This window comes from Dendrobates tinctorius, unplaced genomic scaffold (genome assembly GCF_039654945.1).
Source record: "Dendrobates tinctorius isolate UK_male_01 unplaced genomic scaffold, ASM3965494v1 ptg000272l, whole genome shotgun sequence".
NCBI lineage: Eukaryota > Metazoa > Chordata > Amphibia > Anura > Dendrobatidae > Dendrobates > Dendrobates tinctorius.
The window spans coordinates 11,791,211-11,809,089 of NW_027361939.1; the positions used below are offsets into that span (position 1 = coordinate 11,791,211).

The 17,879-nt window shown below is 40.1% G+C and overlaps 22 non-coding genes across 22 annotated transcripts; all 22 read right to left on the reverse strand.

Annotated features, from left to right (window-relative positions):
• Positions 1-22: 22 nt before the first annotated feature.
• On the reverse strand, positions 23-95 carry TRNAR-CCU (transfer RNA arginine (anticodon CCU)). The gene has a single exon. It is a non-coding gene; the product is annotated as a tRNA-Arg (tRNA).
• A 126-nt stretch (positions 96-221) lies between these two features.
• On the reverse strand, positions 222-314 carry TRNAI-UAU (transfer RNA isoleucine (anticodon UAU)). Its single transcript is given in 2 exon segments — positions 222-257; positions 277-314. It is a non-coding gene; the product is annotated as a tRNA-Ile (tRNA).
• Positions 315-1,200: 886 nt separating this feature from the next.
• On the reverse strand, positions 1,201-1,273 carry TRNAR-CCU (transfer RNA arginine (anticodon CCU)). The gene has a single exon. It is a non-coding gene; the product is annotated as a tRNA-Arg (tRNA).
• A 126-nt stretch (positions 1,274-1,399) lies between these two features.
• On the reverse strand, positions 1,400-1,492 carry TRNAI-UAU (transfer RNA isoleucine (anticodon UAU)). The gene is given in 2 exon segments: positions 1,400-1,435; positions 1,455-1,492. It is a non-coding gene; the product is annotated as a tRNA-Ile (tRNA).
• Positions 1,493-2,578: 1,086 nt separating this feature from the next.
• On the reverse strand, positions 2,579-2,671 carry TRNAI-UAU (transfer RNA isoleucine (anticodon UAU)). Its single transcript is given in 2 exon segments — positions 2,579-2,614; positions 2,634-2,671. It is a non-coding gene; the product is annotated as a tRNA-Ile (tRNA).
• An 887-nt stretch (positions 2,672-3,558) lies between these two features.
• TRNAR-CCU (transfer RNA arginine (anticodon CCU)) lies at positions 3,559-3,631 on the reverse strand. Its single transcript has one exon. It is a non-coding gene; the product is annotated as a tRNA-Arg (tRNA).
• Positions 3,632-3,757: 126 nt separating this feature from the next.
• TRNAI-UAU (transfer RNA isoleucine (anticodon UAU)) lies at positions 3,758-3,850 on the reverse strand. Its single transcript is given in 2 exon segments — positions 3,758-3,793; positions 3,813-3,850. It is a non-coding gene; the product is annotated as a tRNA-Ile (tRNA).
• Positions 3,851-4,736: 886 nt separating this feature from the next.
• TRNAR-CCU (transfer RNA arginine (anticodon CCU)) lies at positions 4,737-4,809 on the reverse strand. Its single transcript has one exon. It is a non-coding gene; the product is annotated as a tRNA-Arg (tRNA).
• Positions 4,810-4,935: 126 nt separating this feature from the next.
• Positions 4,936-5,028, reverse strand: TRNAI-UAU (transfer RNA isoleucine (anticodon UAU)). The gene is given in 2 exon segments: positions 4,936-4,971; positions 4,991-5,028. It is a non-coding gene; the product is annotated as a tRNA-Ile (tRNA).
• A 1,086-nt stretch (positions 5,029-6,114) lies between these two features.
• TRNAI-UAU (transfer RNA isoleucine (anticodon UAU)) lies at positions 6,115-6,207 on the reverse strand. The gene is given in 2 exon segments: positions 6,115-6,150; positions 6,170-6,207. It is a non-coding gene; the product is annotated as a tRNA-Ile (tRNA).
• Positions 6,208-7,293: 1,086 nt separating this feature from the next.
• TRNAI-UAU (transfer RNA isoleucine (anticodon UAU)) lies at positions 7,294-7,386 on the reverse strand. The gene is given in 2 exon segments: positions 7,294-7,329; positions 7,349-7,386. It is a non-coding gene; the product is annotated as a tRNA-Ile (tRNA).
• An 887-nt stretch (positions 7,387-8,273) lies between these two features.
• On the reverse strand, positions 8,274-8,346 carry TRNAR-CCU (transfer RNA arginine (anticodon CCU)). Its single transcript has one exon. It is a non-coding gene; the product is annotated as a tRNA-Arg (tRNA).
• Positions 8,347-8,472: 126 nt separating this feature from the next.
• Positions 8,473-8,565, reverse strand: TRNAI-UAU (transfer RNA isoleucine (anticodon UAU)). The gene is given in 2 exon segments: positions 8,473-8,508; positions 8,528-8,565. It is a non-coding gene; the product is annotated as a tRNA-Ile (tRNA).
• Positions 8,566-9,454: 889 nt separating this feature from the next.
• TRNAR-CCG (transfer RNA arginine (anticodon CCG)) lies at positions 9,455-9,527 on the reverse strand. Its single transcript has one exon. It is a non-coding gene; the product is annotated as a tRNA-Arg (tRNA).
• A 126-nt stretch (positions 9,528-9,653) lies between these two features.
• On the reverse strand, positions 9,654-9,746 carry TRNAI-UAU (transfer RNA isoleucine (anticodon UAU)). Its single transcript is given in 2 exon segments — positions 9,654-9,689; positions 9,709-9,746. It is a non-coding gene; the product is annotated as a tRNA-Ile (tRNA).
• Positions 9,747-10,633: 887 nt separating this feature from the next.
• TRNAR-CCU (transfer RNA arginine (anticodon CCU)) lies at positions 10,634-10,706 on the reverse strand. Its single transcript has one exon. It is a non-coding gene; the product is annotated as a tRNA-Arg (tRNA).
• Positions 10,707-12,011: 1,305 nt separating this feature from the next.
• TRNAI-UAU (transfer RNA isoleucine (anticodon UAU)) lies at positions 12,012-12,104 on the reverse strand. The gene is given in 2 exon segments: positions 12,012-12,047; positions 12,067-12,104. It is a non-coding gene; the product is annotated as a tRNA-Ile (tRNA).
• Positions 12,105-12,991: 887 nt separating this feature from the next.
• Positions 12,992-13,064, reverse strand: TRNAR-CCU (transfer RNA arginine (anticodon CCU)). Its single transcript has one exon. It is a non-coding gene; the product is annotated as a tRNA-Arg (tRNA).
• Positions 13,065-14,369: 1,305 nt separating this feature from the next.
• Positions 14,370-14,462, reverse strand: TRNAI-UAU (transfer RNA isoleucine (anticodon UAU)). The gene is given in 2 exon segments: positions 14,370-14,405; positions 14,425-14,462. It is a non-coding gene; the product is annotated as a tRNA-Ile (tRNA).
• An 887-nt stretch (positions 14,463-15,349) lies between these two features.
• TRNAR-CCU (transfer RNA arginine (anticodon CCU)) lies at positions 15,350-15,422 on the reverse strand. Its single transcript has one exon. It is a non-coding gene; the product is annotated as a tRNA-Arg (tRNA).
• A 121-nt stretch (positions 15,423-15,543) lies between these two features.
• TRNAI-UAU (transfer RNA isoleucine (anticodon UAU)) lies at positions 15,544-15,636 on the reverse strand. Its single transcript is given in 2 exon segments — positions 15,544-15,579; positions 15,599-15,636. It is a non-coding gene; the product is annotated as a tRNA-Ile (tRNA).
• Positions 15,637-16,523: 887 nt separating this feature from the next.
• Positions 16,524-16,596, reverse strand: TRNAR-CCU (transfer RNA arginine (anticodon CCU)). The gene has a single exon. It is a non-coding gene; the product is annotated as a tRNA-Arg (tRNA).
• Positions 16,597-17,879: the final 1,283 nt, after the last annotated feature.

Genomic DNA, 17,879 nt, shown 5'->3' on the forward strand with positions numbered 1-17,879 from the left:
GTTGGAAAGGGAAATCCACAAGCACCCCAGATGGGACTCGAACCCACAATCCCTGGCTTAGGCGGCCAGTGCCTTATCCATTAGGCCACTGGGGCTGGATAGCAACGGTAAAAAATCAAAAAAATTTTTTTTCCTCATAAGAGTGAAGCAATCGCCACCAAATCATGAACCGATTCAACTACTTCAGTAGTCAAAAATACTAAAGAAAGACAAGAAAAGAATGCTCGAGGTGAGGGTCGAACTCACAACCTCGGCATTGCTCAACAGATACTGCTTTATAAGTACAGCGCGCTGACCGATTGCGCCACTGGAGCCATGCGGGTACGGATGGAAAGGATAAATTCTCCAAAAAAAAGAGACATTTGAAAGGGTTTGTTCTTCAGGAAATTAACTATTGCTTACAACAGGTTTGGGCGGGGGGTTATAATAATGTTTGACAATATGTATTCTACCATATCGCAATCTTTCTTAAAAATGAGAAATTGGTGCGCTGGGTCTTTTTAGACTCAAACATCCTGGGATTTTTTCAGGAAATGCGCTCGTACATTTGCTGCAATGAACACACGTTGACGCTATAGTTTGCATTGAAGCATCTAATGAGGGTTTGCCAAAATTCTTCTGAATTCAGGGGCAAAAGGGTCATCTGTGACATCACCTTTTGTGATTCCTAGATCCTGTATTAACAGCTGCGTACAGAGGTGTTGTCAGTCTTTGTAACCCTACCTCTGACATTAAGGTGAAACTGCTCGAGAACGACAGGATGTACGAGTCCAAAATAGCTCCAGTGGCCAGGGTGAAAATTGAAAGATTACTCATTTTGTTTTTTAATAAAGAACATGATATGGAAAACCATTGTCAAAAATGTTCCAAAAATGGTTCACTTTTTTCACTTATTCTTTTATATTTTGAGATTTGCAAACATTGTGTGGTTGAAAGCATATCCATATCTTAGAAAATATACTCTGTGGTATTCGGGGCATTAGTGAAGATGAAAACAATTAAGATGCTAGGCTTTTCCGCCACACAAAGTCGATACTGTTGCGTGTTAACACTTCTCTCAGTACATAGAAAGGATCGCTCTAAATGGCAGAGGTTTGCAAGAACTATGTCACGAGAAAACAAGACAATCGTCCAGTAGAACAGTTTTCACCTGCACCATCAGCATTCCATGAGATGCTGTTGGAAAGGGAAATCCACAAGCACCCCAGATTGGACTCGAACCCACAATCCCTGGCTTAGGAGGCCAGTGCCTTATCCATTAGGCCACTGGGGCTGGTTAGCAAAGGTAAAAAATCAAAAAAAATTTTTTTCCTCATAAGAGTGAAGCAATCGCCACCAAATCATGAACCGATTCAACTACTTCAGTAGTCAAAAATACTAAAGAAAGACAAGAAAAGAATGCTCCAGGTGAGGGTCTAACTCACAACCTCGGCATTGCTCAACAGTTACTGCTTTATAAGTACCGCGCGCTGACCGATTGCGCCACTGGAGCCATGCGGGTACAGATGGAAAGGATAAATTCTCCAAAAAAAAGAGACATTTGAAAGGGGATTGTTCTTCAGGAAATTAACTATTGCTTACAACAGGTTTGGGCGGGGGGTTATAATAATGTTTGACAATATGTTTTCTATAATATCGCAATCTTTCTTAAAAATGAGAAATTTGTGCGCTGGGTCTTTTTAGACTCAAACATCCTGGGATTTTTTCAGGAAATGCGCTCGTACATTTGCTGCAATGAACACACGTTGACGCTATAGTTTGCATTGAAGCATCTAATGAGGGTTTGCCAAAATTCTTCTGAATTCAGGGGCAAAAGGGTCATCTGTGACATCACCTTTTGTGATTCCTAGATCCTGTATTAACAGCTGCGTACAGAGGTGTTGTCAGTCTTTTTAACCCTACCTCTGACATTAAGGTGAAACTGCTCGAGAACGACAGGATGTACGAGTCCAAAATAGCTCCAGTGGCCAGGGTGAAAATTGAAAGATTACTCATTTTGTCTTTTAATAAAGAACATGATATGGAAAACCATTGTCAAAAATGTTCCAAAAATGGTTCACTTTTTTCACTTATTCTTTTATATTTTGAGATTTGCAAACATTGTGTGGTTGAAAGCATATCCATATCTTAGAAAATATACTCTGTGGTATTCGGGGCATTAGTGAAGATGAAAACAATTAAGATGCTAGGCTTTTCCGCCACACAAAGTCGATACTGTTGCGTGTTAACACTTCTCTCAGTACATAGAAAGGATCGCTCTAAATGGCAGAGGTTTGCAAGAACTAAGTCACGAGAAAAAAAGACAATCGTCCAGTAGAACAGTTTTCACCTGCACCATCAACATTCCATGAGATGCTGTTGGAAAGGGAAATCCACAAGCACCCCAGATGGGGCTCGAACCCACAATCCCTGGCTTAGGAGGCCAGTGCCTTATACATTAGACCACTGGGGCTGGTTAGCAAAGGTAAAAAATCAAAAAAAATTTTTTTCCTCATAAGAGTGAAGCAATCGCCACCAAATCATGAACCGATTCAACTACTTCAGTAGTCAAAAATACTAAAGAAAGACAAGAAAAGAATGCTCCAGGTGAGGGTCGAACTCACAACCTCAGCATTGCTCAACAGTTACTGCTTTATAAGTACCGCGCACTGACCGATTGCGCCACTGGAGCCATGCGGGTACGGATGGAAAGGATAAATTCTCCAAAAAAAAGAGACATTTGAAAGGGGATTGTTCTTCAGGAAATTAACTATTGCTTACAACAGGTTTGGGCGGGGGGTTATAATAATGTTTGACAATATGTATTCTACCATATCGCAATCTTTCTTAAAAATGAGAAATTGGTGCGCTGGGTCCTTTTAGACTCAAACATCTTGGGATTTTTTCAGGAAATGCGCTCGTACATTTGCTGCAATGAACACACGTTGACGCTATAGTTTGCATTGAAGCATCTAATGAGGGTTTGCCAAAATTCTTCTGAATTCAGGGGCAAAAGGGTCATCTGTGACATCACCTTTTGTGATTCCTAGATCCTGTATTAACAGCTGCGTACAGAGGTGTTGTCAGTCTTTGTAACCCTACCTCTGACATTAAGGTGAAACTGCTCGAGAACGACAGGATGTACGAGTCCAAAATAGCTCCAGTGGCCAGGGTGAAAATTGAAAGATTACTCATTTTGTTTTTTAATAAAGAACATGATATGGAAAACCATTGTCAAAAATGTTCCAAAAATGGTTCACTTTTTTCACTTATTCTTTTATATTTTGAGATTTGCAAACATTGTGTGGTTGAAAGCATATCCATATCTTAGAAAATATACTCTGTGGTATTCGGGGCATTAGTGAAGATGAAAACAATTAAGATGCTAGGCTTTTCCGCCACACAAAGTCGATACTGTTGCGTGTTAACACTTCTCTCAGTACATAGAAAGGATCGCTCTAAATGGCAGAGGTTTGCAAGAACTAAGTCACGAGAAAACAAGACAATCGTCCAGTAGAACAGTTTTCACCTGCACCATCAACATTCCATGAGATGCTGTTGGAAAGGGAAATCCACAAGCACCCCAGATGGGACGCGAACCCACAATCCCTGGCTTAGGAGGCCAGTGCCTTATCCATTAGGCCACTGGGGCTGGATAGCAAAGGTAAAAAATCAAAAAAATTTTTTTTCCTCATAAGAGTGAAGCAATCGCCACCAAATCATGAACCGATTCAACTAATTCAGTAGTCAAAAATACTAAATAAAGACAAGAAAATAATGTTCCAGGTGAGGGTCGAACTCACAACCTCGGCATTGCTCAACAGATACTGCTTTATAAGTACAGTGCGCTGACCGATTGCGCCACTGGAGCCATGCGGGTACGGATGGAAAGGATAAATTCTCCAAAAAAAAGAGACATTTGAAAGGGTTTGTTCTTCAGGAAATTAACTATTGCTTACAACAGGTTTGGGCGGGGGGTTATAATAATGTTTGACAATATGTATTCTACCATATCGCAATCTTTCTTAAAAATGAGAAATTGGTGCGCTGGGTCTTTTTAGACTCAAACATCCTGGGATTTTTTCAGGAAATGCGCTCGTACATTTGCTGCAATGAACACACGTTGACGCTATAGTTTGCATTGAAGCATCTAATGAGGGTTTGCCAAAATTCTTCTGAATTCAGGGGCAAAAGGGTCATCTGTGACATCACCTTTTGTGATTCCTAGATCCTGTATTAACAGCTGCGTACAGAGGTGTTGTCAGTCTTTGTAACCCTACCTCTGACATTAAGGTGAAACTGCTCGAGAACGACAGGATGTACGAGTCCAAAATAGCTCCAGTGGCCAGGGTGAAAATTGAAAGATTACTCATTTTGTTTTTTAATAAAGAACATGATATGGAAAACCATTGTCAAAAATGTTCCAAAAATGGTTCACTTTTTTCACTTATTCTTTAATATTTTGAGATTTGCAAACATTGTGTGGTTGAAAGCATATCCATATCTTAGAAAATATACTCTGTGGTATTCGGGGCATTAGTGAAGATGAAAACAATTAAGATGCTAGGCTTTTCCGCCACACAAAGTCGATACTGTTGCGTGTTAACACTTCTCTCAGTACATAGAAAGGATCGCTCTAAATGGCAGAGGTTTGCAAGAACTATGTCACGAGAAAACAAGACAATCGTCCAGTAGAACAGTTTTCACCTGCACCATCAGCATTCCATGAGATGCTGTTGGAAAGGGAAATCCACAAGCACCCCAGATTGGACTCGAACCCACAATCCCTGGCTTAGGAGGCCAGTGCCTTATCCATTAGGCCACTGGGGCTGGTTAGCAAAGGTAAAAAATCAAAAAAAATTTTTTTCCTCATAAGAGTGAAGCAATCGCCACCAAATCATGAACCGATTCAACTACTTCAGTAGTCAAAAATACTAAAGAAAGACAAGAAAAGAATGCTCCAGGTGAGGGTCTAACTCACAACCTCGGCATTGCTCAACAGTTACTGCTTTATAAGTACCGCGCGCTGACCGATTGCGCCACTGGAGCCATGCGGGTACGGATGGAAAGGATAAATTCTCCAAAAAAAAGAGACATTTGAAAGGGGATTGTTCTTCAGGAAATTAACTATTGCTTACAACAGGTTTGGGCGGGGGGTTATAATAATGTTTGACAATATGTTTTCTATAATATCGCAATCTTTCTTAAAAATGAGAAATTTGTGCGCTGGGTCTTTTTAGACTCAAACATCCTGGGATTTTTTCAGGAAATGCGCTCGTACATTTGCTGCAATGAACACACGTTGACGCTATAGTTTGCATTGAAGCATCTAATGAGGGTTTGCCAAAATTCTTCTGAATTCAGGGGCAAAAGGGTCATCTGTGACATCACCTTTTGTGATTCCTAGATCCTGTATTAACAGCTGCGTACAGAGGTGTTGTCAGTCTTTTTAACCCTACCTCTGACATTAAGGTGAAACTGCTCGAGAACGACAGGATGTACGAGTCCAAAATAGCTCCAGTGGCCAGGGTGAAAATTGAAAGATTACTCATTTTGTCTTTTAATAAAGAACATGATATGGAAAACCATTGTCAAAAATGTTCCAAAAATGGTTCACTTTTTTCACTTATTCTTTTATATTTTGAGATTTGCAAACATTGTGTGGTTGAAAGCATATCCATATCTTAGAAAATATACTCTGTGGTATTCGGGGCATTAGTGAAGATGAAAACAATTAAGATGCTAGGCTTTTCCGCCACACAAAGTCGATACTGTTGCGTGTTAACACTTCTCTCAGTACATAGAAAGGATCGCTCTAAATGGCAGAGGTTTGCAAGAACTAAGTCACGAGAAAAAAAGACAATCGTCCAGTAGAACAGTTTTCACCTGCACCATCAACATTCCATGAGATGCTGTTGGAAAGGGAAATCCACAAGCACCCCAGATGGGGCTCGAACCCACAATCCCTGGCTTAGGAGGCCAGTGCCTTATACATTAGACCACTGGGGCTGGTTAGCAAAGGTAAAAAATCAAAAAAAATTTTTTTCCTCATAAGAGTGAAGCAATCGCCACCAAATCATGAACCGATTCAACTACTTCAGTAGTCAAAAATACTAAAGAAAGACAAGAAAAGAATGCTCCAGGTGAGGGTCTAACTCACAACCTCGGCATTGCTCAACAGTTACTGCTTTATAAGTACCGCGCGCTGACCGATTGCGCCACTGGAGCCATGCGGGTACAGATGGAAAGGATAAATTCTCCAAAAAAAAGAGACATTTGAAAGGGGATTGTTCTTCAGGAAATTAACTATTGCTTACAACAGGTTTGGGCGGGGGGTTATAATAATGTTTGACAATATGTTTTCTATAATATCGCAATCTTTCTTAAAAATGAGAAATTTGTGCGCTGGGTCTTTTTAGACTCAAACATCCTGGGATTTTTTCAGGAAATGCGCTCGTACATTTGCTGCAATGAACACACGTTGACGCTATAGTTTGCATTGAAGCATCTAATGAGGGTTTGCCAAAATTCTTCTGAATTCAGGGGCAAAAGGGTCATCTGTGACATCACCTTTTGTGATTCCTAGATCCTGTATTAACAGCTGCGTACAGAGGTGTTGTCAGTCTTTTTAACCCTACCTCTGACATTAAGGTGAAACTGCTCGAGAACGACAGGATGTACGAGTCCAAAATAGCTCCAGTGGCCAGGGTGAAAATTGAAAGATTACTCATTTTGTCTTTTAATAAAGAACATGATATGGAAAACCATTGTCAAAAATGTTCCAAAAATGGTTCACTTTTTTCACTTATTCTTTTATATTTTGAGATTTGCAAACATTGTGTGGTTGAAAGCATATCCATATCTTAGAAAATATACTCTGTGGTATTCGGGGCATTAGTGAAGATGAAAACAATTAAGATGCTAGGCTTTTCCGCCACACAAAGTCGATACTGTTGCGTGTTAACACTTCTCTCAGTACATAGAAAGGATCGCTCTAAATGGCAGAGGTTTGCAAGAACTAAGTCACGAGAAAAAAAGACAATCGTCCAGTAGAACAGTTTTCACCTGCACCATCAACATTCCATGAGATGCTGTTGGAAAGGGAAATCCACAAGCACCCCAGATGGGGCTCGAACCCACAATCCCTGGCTTAGGAGGCCAGTGCCTTATACATTAGACCACTGGGGCTGGTTAGCAAAGGTAAAAAATCAAAAAAAATTTTTTTCCTCATAAGAGTGAAGCAATCGCCACCAAATCATGAACCGATTCAACTACTTCAGTAGTCAAAAATACTAAAGAAAGACAAGAAAAGAATGCTCCAGGTGAGGGTCGAACTCACAACCTCAGCATTGCTCAACAGTTACTGCTTTATAAGTACCGCGCGCTGACCGATTGCGCCACTGGAGCCATGCGGGTACGGATGGAAAGGATAAATTCTCCAAAAAAAAGAGACATTTGAAAGGGGATTGTTCTTCAGGAAATTAACTATTGCTTACAACAGGTTTGGGCGGGGGGTTATAATAATGTTTGACAATATGTATTCTACCATATCGCAATCTTTCTTAAAAATGAGAAATTGGTGCGCTGGGTCCTTTTAGACTCAAACATCTTGGGATTTTTTCAGGAAATGCGCTCGTACATTTGCTGCAATGAACACACGTTGACGCTATAGTTTGCATTGAAGCATCTAATGAGGGTTTGCCAAAATTCTTCTGAATTCAGGGGCAAAAGGGTCATCTGTGACATCACCTTTTGTGATTCCTAGATCCTGTATTAACAGCTGCGTACAGAGGTGTTGTCAGTCTTTGTAACCCTACCTCTGACATTAAGGTGAAACTGCTCGAGAACGACAGGATGTACGAGTCCAAAATAGCTCCAGTGGCCAGGGTGAAAATTGAAAGATTACTCATTTTGTTTTTTAATAAAGAACATGATATGGAAAACCATTGTCAAAAATGTTCCAAAAATGGTTCACTTTTTTCACTTATTCTTTTATATTTTGAGATTTGCAAACATTGTGTGGTTGAAAGCATATCCATATCTTAGAAAATATACTCTGTGGTATTCGGGGCATTAGTGAAGATGAAAACAATTAAGATGCTAGGCTTTTCCGCCACACAAAGTCGATACTGTTGCGTGTTAACACTTCTCTCAGTACATAGAAAGGATCGCTCTAAATGGCAGAGGTTTGCAAGAACTAAGTCACGAGAAAACAAGACAATCGTCCAGTAGAACAGTTTTCACCTGCACCATCAACATTCCATGAGATGCTGTTGGAAAGGGAAATCCACAAGCACCCCAGATGGGACGCGAACCCACAATCCCTGGCTTAGGAGGCCAGTGCCTTATCCATTAGGCCACTGGGGCTGGATAGCAAAGGTAAAAAATCAAAAAAATTTTTTTTCCTCATAAGAGTGAAGCAATCGCCACCAAATCATGAACCGATTCAACTAATTCAGTAGTCAAAAATACTAAATAAAGACAAGAAAATAATGTTCCAGGTGAGGGTCGAACTCACAACCTCGGCATTGCTCAACAGTTACTGCTTTATAAGTACCGCGCGCTGACCGATTGCGCCACTGGAGCCATGCAGGTATGGATGGAAAGGATAAATTCTCCAAAAAAAAGAGACATTTGAAAGGGGATTGTTCTTCAGGAAATTAAATATTGCTTACAACAGGTTTGGGCGGGGGGGTTATAATAATGTTTGACAATATGTATTCTACCATATCGCAATCTTTCTTAAAAATGAGAAATTTGTGCGCTGGGTCTTTTTAGACTCAAACATCCTGGGATTTTTTCAGGAAATGCGCTCGTACATTTGCTGCAATGAACACACGTTGACGCTATAGTTTGCATTGAAGCATCTAATGAGGGTTTGCCAAAATTCTTCTGAATTCAGGGGCAAAAGGGTCATCTGTGACATCACCTTTTGTGATTCCTAGATCCTGTATTAACAGCTGCGTACAGAGTTGTTGTCAGTCTTTGTAACCCTACCTCTGGCATTAAGGTGAAACTGCTCGAGAACGACAGGATGTACGAGTCCAAAATAGCTCCAGTGGCCAGGGTGAAAATTGAAAGATTACTCATTTTGTCTTTTAATAAAGAACATGATATGGAAAACCATTGTCAAAAATGTTCCAAAAATGGTTCACTTTTTTCACTTATTCTTTTATATTTTGAGATTTGCAAACATTGTGTGGTTGAAAGCATATCCATATCTTAGAAAATATACTCTGTGGTATTCGGGGCATTAGTGAAGATGAAAACAATTAAGATGCTAGGCTTTTCCGCCACACAAAATTCGATACTGTTGCGTGTTAACACTTCTCTCAGTAAATAGAAAGGATCGCTCTAAATGGCAGAGGTTTGCAAGAACTAAGTCACGAGAAAAAAAGACAATCGTCCAGTAGAACAGTTTTCACCTGCACCATCAACATTCCATGAGATGCTGTTGGAAAGGGAAATCCACAAGCACCCCAGATGGGACTCGAACCCACAATCCCTGGCTTCGGAGGCCAGTGCCTTATCCATTAGGCCACTGGGGCTGGTTAGCAAAGGTAAAAAATCAAAAAAATTTTTTTTCCTCATAAGAGTGAAGCAATCGCCACCAAATCATGAACCGATTCAACTACTTCAGTAGTCAAAAATACTAAAGAAAGACAAGAAAAGAATGCTCCAGGTGAGGGTCGAACTCACAACCTCGGCATTGCTCAACAGTTACTGCTTTATAAGTACCGCGCGCTGACCGATTGCGCCACTGGAGCCATGCGGGTACGGATGGAAAGGATAAATTCTCCAAAAAAAAGAGACATTTGAAAGGGGATTGTTCTTCAGGAAATTAACTATTGCTTACAACAGGTTTGGGCGGGGGGTTATAATAATGTTTGACAATATGTATTCTACCATATCGCAATCTTTCTTAAAAATGAGAAATTTGTGCGCTGGGTCTTTTTAGACTCAAACATCCTGGGATTTTTTCAGGAAATGTGCTCGTACATTTGCTGCAATGAACACACGTTGACGCTATAGTTTGCATTGAAGCATCTAATGAGGGTTTGCCAAAATTCTTCTGAATTCAGGGGCAAAAGGGTCATCTGTGACATCACCTTTTGTGATTCCTAGATCCTGTATTAACAGCTGCGTACAGAGGTGTTGTCAGTCTTTGTAACCCTACCTCTGACATTAAGGTGAAACTGCTCGAGAACGACAGGATGTACGAGTCCAAATTAGCTCCAGTGGCCAGGGTGAAAATTGAAAGATTAATCATTTTGTTTTTTAACAAAGAACATGATATGGAAAACCATTGTCAAAAATGTTCCAAAAATGGTTCACTTTTTTCACTTATTCTTTTATATTTTGAGATTTGCAAACATTGTGTGGTTGAAAGCATATCCATATCTTAGAAAATATACTCTGTGGTATTCGGGGCATTAGTGAAGATGAAAACAATTAAGATGCTAGGCTTTTCCGCCACACAAAGTCTATACAGTTGCGTTTTAACATTTCTCTCAGTACATAGAAAGGATCGCTCTAAATGACAGAGGTTTGCAAGAACTAAGTCACGAGAAAACAAGACAATCGTCCAGCAGAACAGTTTTCACCTGCACCATCAACATTCCATGAGATGCTGTTGGAAAGGGAAATACACAAGCACCCCAGATGGGACTCGAACCCACAATCCCTGGCTTAGGAGGCCAGTGCCTTATCCATTAGGCCACTGGGGCTGGATAGCAACGGTAAAAAATCAAAAAAAAATTTTTTCCTCATAAGAGTGAAGCAATCGCCACCAAATCATGAACCGATTCAACTACTTCAGTAGTCAAAAATACTAAAGAAAGACAAGAAAAGAATGCTCGTGATGAGGGTCAAACTCACAACCTCGGCATTGCTCAACAGTTACTGCTTTATAAGTACTGCGCGCTGACCGATTGCGCCACTGGAGCCATGCGAGTCTGGATGGAAAGGATAAATTCTCCAAAAAAAAGAGACATTTGAAAGGGGATTGTTATTCAGGAAATTAACGATTGCTTACAACAGGTTTGGGCGGGGGGTTATAATAATGTTTGACAATATGTATTCTACCATATCGCAATCTTTCTTAAAAATGAGAAATTTGTGCGCTGGGTCTTTTTAGACTCAAACATCCTGGGATTTTTTCAGGAAATGCGCTCGTACATTTGCTGCAATGAACACACGTTGACGCTATAGTTTGCATTGAAGCATCTAATGAGGGTTTGCCAAAATTCTTCTGAATTCAGGGGCAAAAGGGTCATCTGTGACATCACCTTTTGTGATTCCTAGATCCTGTATTAACAGCTGCGTACAGAGGTGTTGTCAGTCTTTTTAACCCTACCACTGACATTAAGGTGAAACTGCTCGAGAACGACAGGATGTACGAGTCCAAAATAGCTCCAGTGGCCAGGGTGAAAATTGAAAGATTAATCATTTTGTTTTTTAACAAAGAACATGATATGGAAAACCATTGTCAAAAATGTTCCAAAAATGGTTCACTTTTTTCACTTATTCTTTTATATTTTGAGATTTGCAAACATTGTGTGGTTGAAAGCATATCCATATCTTAGAAAATATACTCTGTGGTATTCGTGGCATTAGTGAAGATGAAAACAATTAAGATGCTAGGCTTTTCCGCCACACAAAGTCTATACAGTTGCGTTTTAACATTTCTCTCAGTACATAGAAAGGATCGCTCTAAATGACAGAGGTTTGCAAGAACTAAGTCACGAGAAAACAAGACAATCGTCCAGTAGAACAGTTTTCACCTGCACCATCAACATTCCATGAGATGCTGTTGGAAAGGGAAATCCACAAGCACCCCAGATGGGACTCGAATCCACAATTCCTAGCTTAGGAGGCCAGTGCCTTATCCATTAGGCCACTTGGGCTGGATAGCAAAGGTAAAAAATCAAAAAAAAATTTTTTCCTCATAAGAGTGAAGCAATCGCCACCAAATCATGAACTGATTCAAGTACTTCAGTAGTCAAACATACTAAACAAAGACAAGAAAAGAATGCTCCAGGTGAGGGTCGAACTCACAACCTCGGCATTGCTCAACAGTTACTGCTTTATAAGTACCGCGCGCTGACCGATTGCGCCACTGGAGCCATGCGGGTACGGATGGAAAGGATAAATTCTCCAAAAAAAAGAGACATTTGAAAGGGGATTGTTCTTCAGGAAATTAACTATTGCTTACAACAGGTTTGGGCGGGGGGTTATAATAATGTTTGACAATATGTATTCTACCATATCGCAATCTTTCTTAAAAATGAGAAATTTGTGCGCTGGGTCTTTTTAGACTCAAACATCCTGGGATTTTTTCAGGAAATGTGCTCGTACATTTGCTGCAATGAACACACGTTGACGCTATAGTTTGCATTGAAGCATCTAATGAGGGTTTGCCAAAATTCTTCTGAATTCAGGGGCAAAAGGGTCATCTGTGACATCACCTTTTGTGATTCCTAGATCCTGTATTAACAGCTGCGTACAGAGGTGTTGTCAGTCTTTGTAACCCTACCTCTGACATTAAGGTGAAACTGCTCGAGAACGACAGGATGTACGAGTCCAAAATAGCTCCAGTGGCCAGGGTGAAAATTGAAAGATTAATCATTTTGTTTTTTAACAAAGAACATGATATGGAAAACCATTGTCAAAAATGTTCCAAAAATGGTTCACTTTTTTCACTTATTCTTTTATATTTTGAGATTTGCAAACATTGTGTGGTTGAAAGCATATCCATATCTTAGAAAATATACTCTGTGGTATTCGGGGCATTAGTGAAGATGAAAACAATTAAGATGCTAGGCTTTTCCGCCACACAAAGTCTATACAGTTGCGTTTTAACATTTCTCTCAGTACATAGAAAGGATCGCTCTAAATGACAGAGGTTTGCAAGAACTAAGTCACGAGAAAACAAGACAATCGTCCAGCAGAACAGTTTTCACCTGCACCATCAACATTCCATGAGATGCTGTTGGAAAGGGAAATCCACAAGCACCCCAGATGGGACTCGAACCCACAATCCCTGGCTTAGGAGGCCAGTGCCTTATCCATTAGGCCACTGGGGCTGGATAGCAACGGTAAAAAATCAAAAAAAAATTTTTTCCTCATAAGAGTGAAGCAATCGCCACCAAATCATGAACCGATTCAACTACTTCAGTAGTCAAAAATACTAAAGAAAGACAAGAAAAGAATGCTCGTGATGAGGGTCAAACTCACAACCTCGGCATTGCTCAACAGTTACTGCTTTATAAGTACTGCGCGCTGACCGATTGCGCCACTGGAGCCATGCGAGTCTGGATGGAAAGGATAAATTCTCCAAAAAAAAGAGACATTTGAAAGGGGATTGTTATTCAGGAAATTAACGATTGCTTACAACAGGTTTGGGCGGGGGGTTATAATAATGTTTGACAATATGTATTCTACCATATCGCAATCTTTCTTAAAAATGAGAAATTTGTGCGCTGGGTCTTTTTAGACTCAAACATCCTGGGATTTTTTCAGGAAATGCGCTCGTACATTTGCTGCAATGAACACACGTTGACGCTATAGTTTGCATTGAAGCATCTAATGAGGGTTTGCCAAAATTCTTCTGAATTCAGGGGCAAAAGGGTCATCTGTGACATCACCTTTTGTGATTCCTAGATCCTGTATTAACAGCTGCGTACAGAGGTGTTGTCAGTCTTTTTAACCCTACCACTGACATTAAGGTGAAACTGCTCGAGAACGACAGGATGTACGAGTCCAAAATAGCTCCAGTGGCCAGGGTGAAAATTGAAAGATTAATCATTTTGTTTTTTAACAAAGAACATGATATGGAAAACCATTGTCAAAAATGTTCCAAAAATGGTTCACTTTTTTCACTTATTCTTTTATATTTTGAGATTTGCAAACATTGTGTGGTTGAAAGCATATCCATATCTTAGAAAATATACTCTGTGGTATTCGTGGCATTAGTGAAGATGAAAACAATTAAGATGCTAGGCTTTTCCGCCACACAAAGTCTATACAGTTGCGTTTTAACATTTCTCTCAGTACATAGAAAGGATCGCTCTAAATGACAGAGGTTTGCAAGAACTAAGTCACGAGAAAACAAGACAATCGTCCAGTAGAACAGTTTTCACCTGCACCATCAACATTCCATGAGATGCTGTTGGAAAGGGAAATCCACAAGCACCCCAGATGGGACTCGAATCCACAATTCCTAGCTTTGGAGGCCAGTGCCTTATCCATTAGGCCACTTGGGCTGGATAGCAAAGGTAAAAAATCAAAAAAAAATTTTTTCCTCATAAGAGTGAAGCAATCGCCACCAAATCATGAACTGATTCAAGTACTTCAGTAGTCAAACATACTAAACAAAGACAAGAAAAGAATGCTCCAGGTGAGGGTCGAACTCACAACCTCGGCATTGCTCAACAGTTACTGCTTTATAAGTACCGCGCGCTGACCGATTGCGCCACTGGAGCCATGCGGGTACAGATGGAAAGGATAAATTCTCCAAAAAAAAGAGACATTTGAAAGGGGATTGTTCTTCAGGAAATTAACTATTGCTTACAACAGGTTTGGGCGGGGGGTTATAATAATGTTTGACAATATGTATTCTACCATATCGCAATCTTTCTAAAAAATGAGAAATTTGTGCGCTGGGTCTTTTTAGACTCAAACATCCTGGGATTTCTTCAGGAAATGCGCTCGTACATTTGCTGCAATGAACACACGTTGACGCTATAGTTTGCATTGAAGCATCTAATGAGGGTTTGCCAAAATTCTTCTGAATTCAGGGGCAAAAGGGTCATCTGTGACATCACCTTTTGTGATTCCTAGATCCTGTATTAACAGCTGCGTACAGAGGTGTTGTCAGTCTTTGTAACCCTACCTCTGACATTAAGGTGAAACTGCTCGAGAACGACAGGATGTACGAGTCCAAAATAGCTCCAGTGGCCAGGGTGAAAATTGAAAGATTACTCATTTTGTTTTTTAATAAAGAACATGATATGGAAAACCATTGTCAAAAATGTTCCAAAAATGGTTCACTTTTTTCACTTATTCTTTTATATTTTGAGATTTGCAAACATTGTGTGGTTGAAAGCATATCCATATCTTAGAAAATATACTCTGTGGTATTCGGGGCATTAGTGAAGATGAAAACAATTAAGATGCTAGGCTTTTCCGCCACACAAAGTCGATACTGTTGCGTGTTAACACTTCTCTCAGTACATAGAAAGGATCACTCTAAATGGCAGAGGTTTGCAAGAACTAAGTCACGAGAAAACAAGACAATCGTCCAGTAGAACAGTTTTCACCTGCACCATCAACATTCCATGAGATGCTGTTGGAAAAGGAAATCCACAAGCACCCCAGATGGGACTCGAACCCACAATCCCTGGCTTAGGAGGCCAGTGCCTTATCCATTAGGCCACTGGGGCTGGATAGCAACGGTAAAAAATCAAAAAAAATTTTTTTCCTCATAAGAGTGAAGCAATCGCCACCAAATCATGAACCGATTCAACTACTTCAGTAGTCAAAAATACTAAAGAAAGACAAGAATGCTCCAGGTGAGGGTCGAACTCACAACCTCGGCATTGCTCAACAGTTACTGCTTTATAAGTACCACGCGCTGACCGATTGCGCCACTGGAGCCATGCGGGTACTGATGGAAAGGATAAATTCTCCAAAAAAAAGAGACATTTGAAAGGGGATTGTTCTTCAGGAAATTAACTATTGCTTACAACAGGTTTGGGCGGGGGGTTATAATAATGTTTGACAATATGTATTCTACCATATCGCAATCTTTCTTAAAAATGAGAAATTTGTGCGCTGGGTCTTTTTAGACTCAAACATCCTGGGATTTTTTCAGGAAATGTGCTCGTACATTTGCTGCAATGAACACACGTTGACGCTATAGTTTGCATTGAAGCATCTAATGAGGGTTTGCCAAAATTCTTCTGAATTCAGGGGCAAAAGGGTCATCTGTGACATCACCTTTTGTGATTCCTAGATCCTGTATTAACAGCTGCGTACAGAGGTGTTGTCAGTCTTTGTAACCCTACCTCTGACATTAAGGTGAAACTGCTCGAGAACGACAGGATGTACGAGTCCAAAATAGCTCCAGTGGCCAGGGTGAAAATTGAAAGATTAATCATTTTGTTTTTTAACAAAGAACATGATATGGAAAACCATTGTCAAAAATGTTCCAAAAATGGTTCACTTTTTTCACTTATTCTTTTATATTTTGAGATTTGCAAACATTGTGTGGTTGAAAGCATATCCATATCTTAGAAAATATACTCTGTGGTATTCGGGGCATTAGTGAAGATGAAAACAATTAAGATGCTAGGCTTTTCCGCCACACAAAGTCTATACAGTTGCGTTTTAACATTTCTCTCAGTACATAGAAAGGATCGCTCTAAATGACAGAGGTTTGCAAGAACTAAGTCACGAGAAAACAAGACAATCGTCCAGCAGAACAGTTTTCACCTGCACCATCAACATTCCATGAGATGCTGTTGGAAAGGGAAATCCACAAGCACCCCAGATGGGACTCGAACCCACAATCCCTGGCTTAGGAGGCCAGTGCCTTATCCATTAGGCCACTGGGGCTGGATAGCAACGGTAAAAAATCAAAAAAAAATTTTTTCCTCATAAGAGTGAAGCAATCGCCACCAAATCATGAACCGATTCAACTACTTCAGTAGTCAAAAATACTAAAGAAAGACAAGAAAAGAATGCTCGTGATGAGGGTCAAACTCACAACCTCGGCATTGCTCAACAGTTACTGCTTTATAAGTACTGCGCGCTGACCGATTGCGCCACTGGAGCCATGCGAGTCTGGATGGAAAGGATAAATTCTCCAAAAAAAAGAGACATTTGAAAGGGGATTGTTATTCAGGAAATTAACGATTGCTTACAACAGGTTTGGGCGGGGGGTTATAATAATGTTTGACAATATGTATTCTACCATATCGCAATCTTTCTTAAAAATGAGAAATTTGTGCGCTGGGTCTTTTTAGACTCAAACATCCTGGGATTTTTTCAGGAAATGCGCTCGTACATTTGCTGCAATGAACACACGTTGACGCTATAGTTTGCATTGAAGCATCTAATGAGGGTTTGCCAAAATTCTTCTGAATTCAGGGGCAAAAGGGTCATCTGTGACATCACCTTTTGTGATTCCTAGATCCTGTATTAACAGCTGCGTACAGAGGTGTTGTCAGTCTTTTTAACCCTACCACTGACATTAAGGTGAAACTGCTCGAGAACGACAGGATGTACGAGTCCAAAATAGCTCCAGTGGCCAGGGTGAAAATTGAAAGATTAATCATTTTGTTTTTTAACAAAGAACATGATATGGAAAACCATTGTCAAAAATGTTCCAAAAATGGTTCACTTTTTTCACTTATTCTTTTATATTTTGAGATTTGCAAACATTGTGTGGTTGAAAGCATATCCATATCTTAGAAAATATACTCTGTGGTATTCGTGGCATTAGTGAAGATGAAAACAATTAAGATGCTAGGCTTTTCCGCCACACAAAGTCTATACAGTTGCGTTTTAACATTTCTCTCAGTACATAGAAAGGATCGCTCTAAATGACAGAGGTTTGCAAGAACTAAGTCACGAGAAAACAAGACAATCGTCCAGTAGAACAGTTTTCACCTGCACCATCAACATTCCATGAGATGCTGTTGGAAAGGGAAATCCACAAGCACCCCAGATGGGACTCGAATCCACAATTCCTAGCTTAGGAGGCCAGTGCCTTATCCATTAGGCCACTTGGGCTGGATAGCAAAGGTAAAAAATCAAAAAAAAATTTTTTCCTCATAAGAGTGAAGCAATCGCCACCAAATCATGAACTGATTCAAGTACTTCAGTAGTCAAAAATA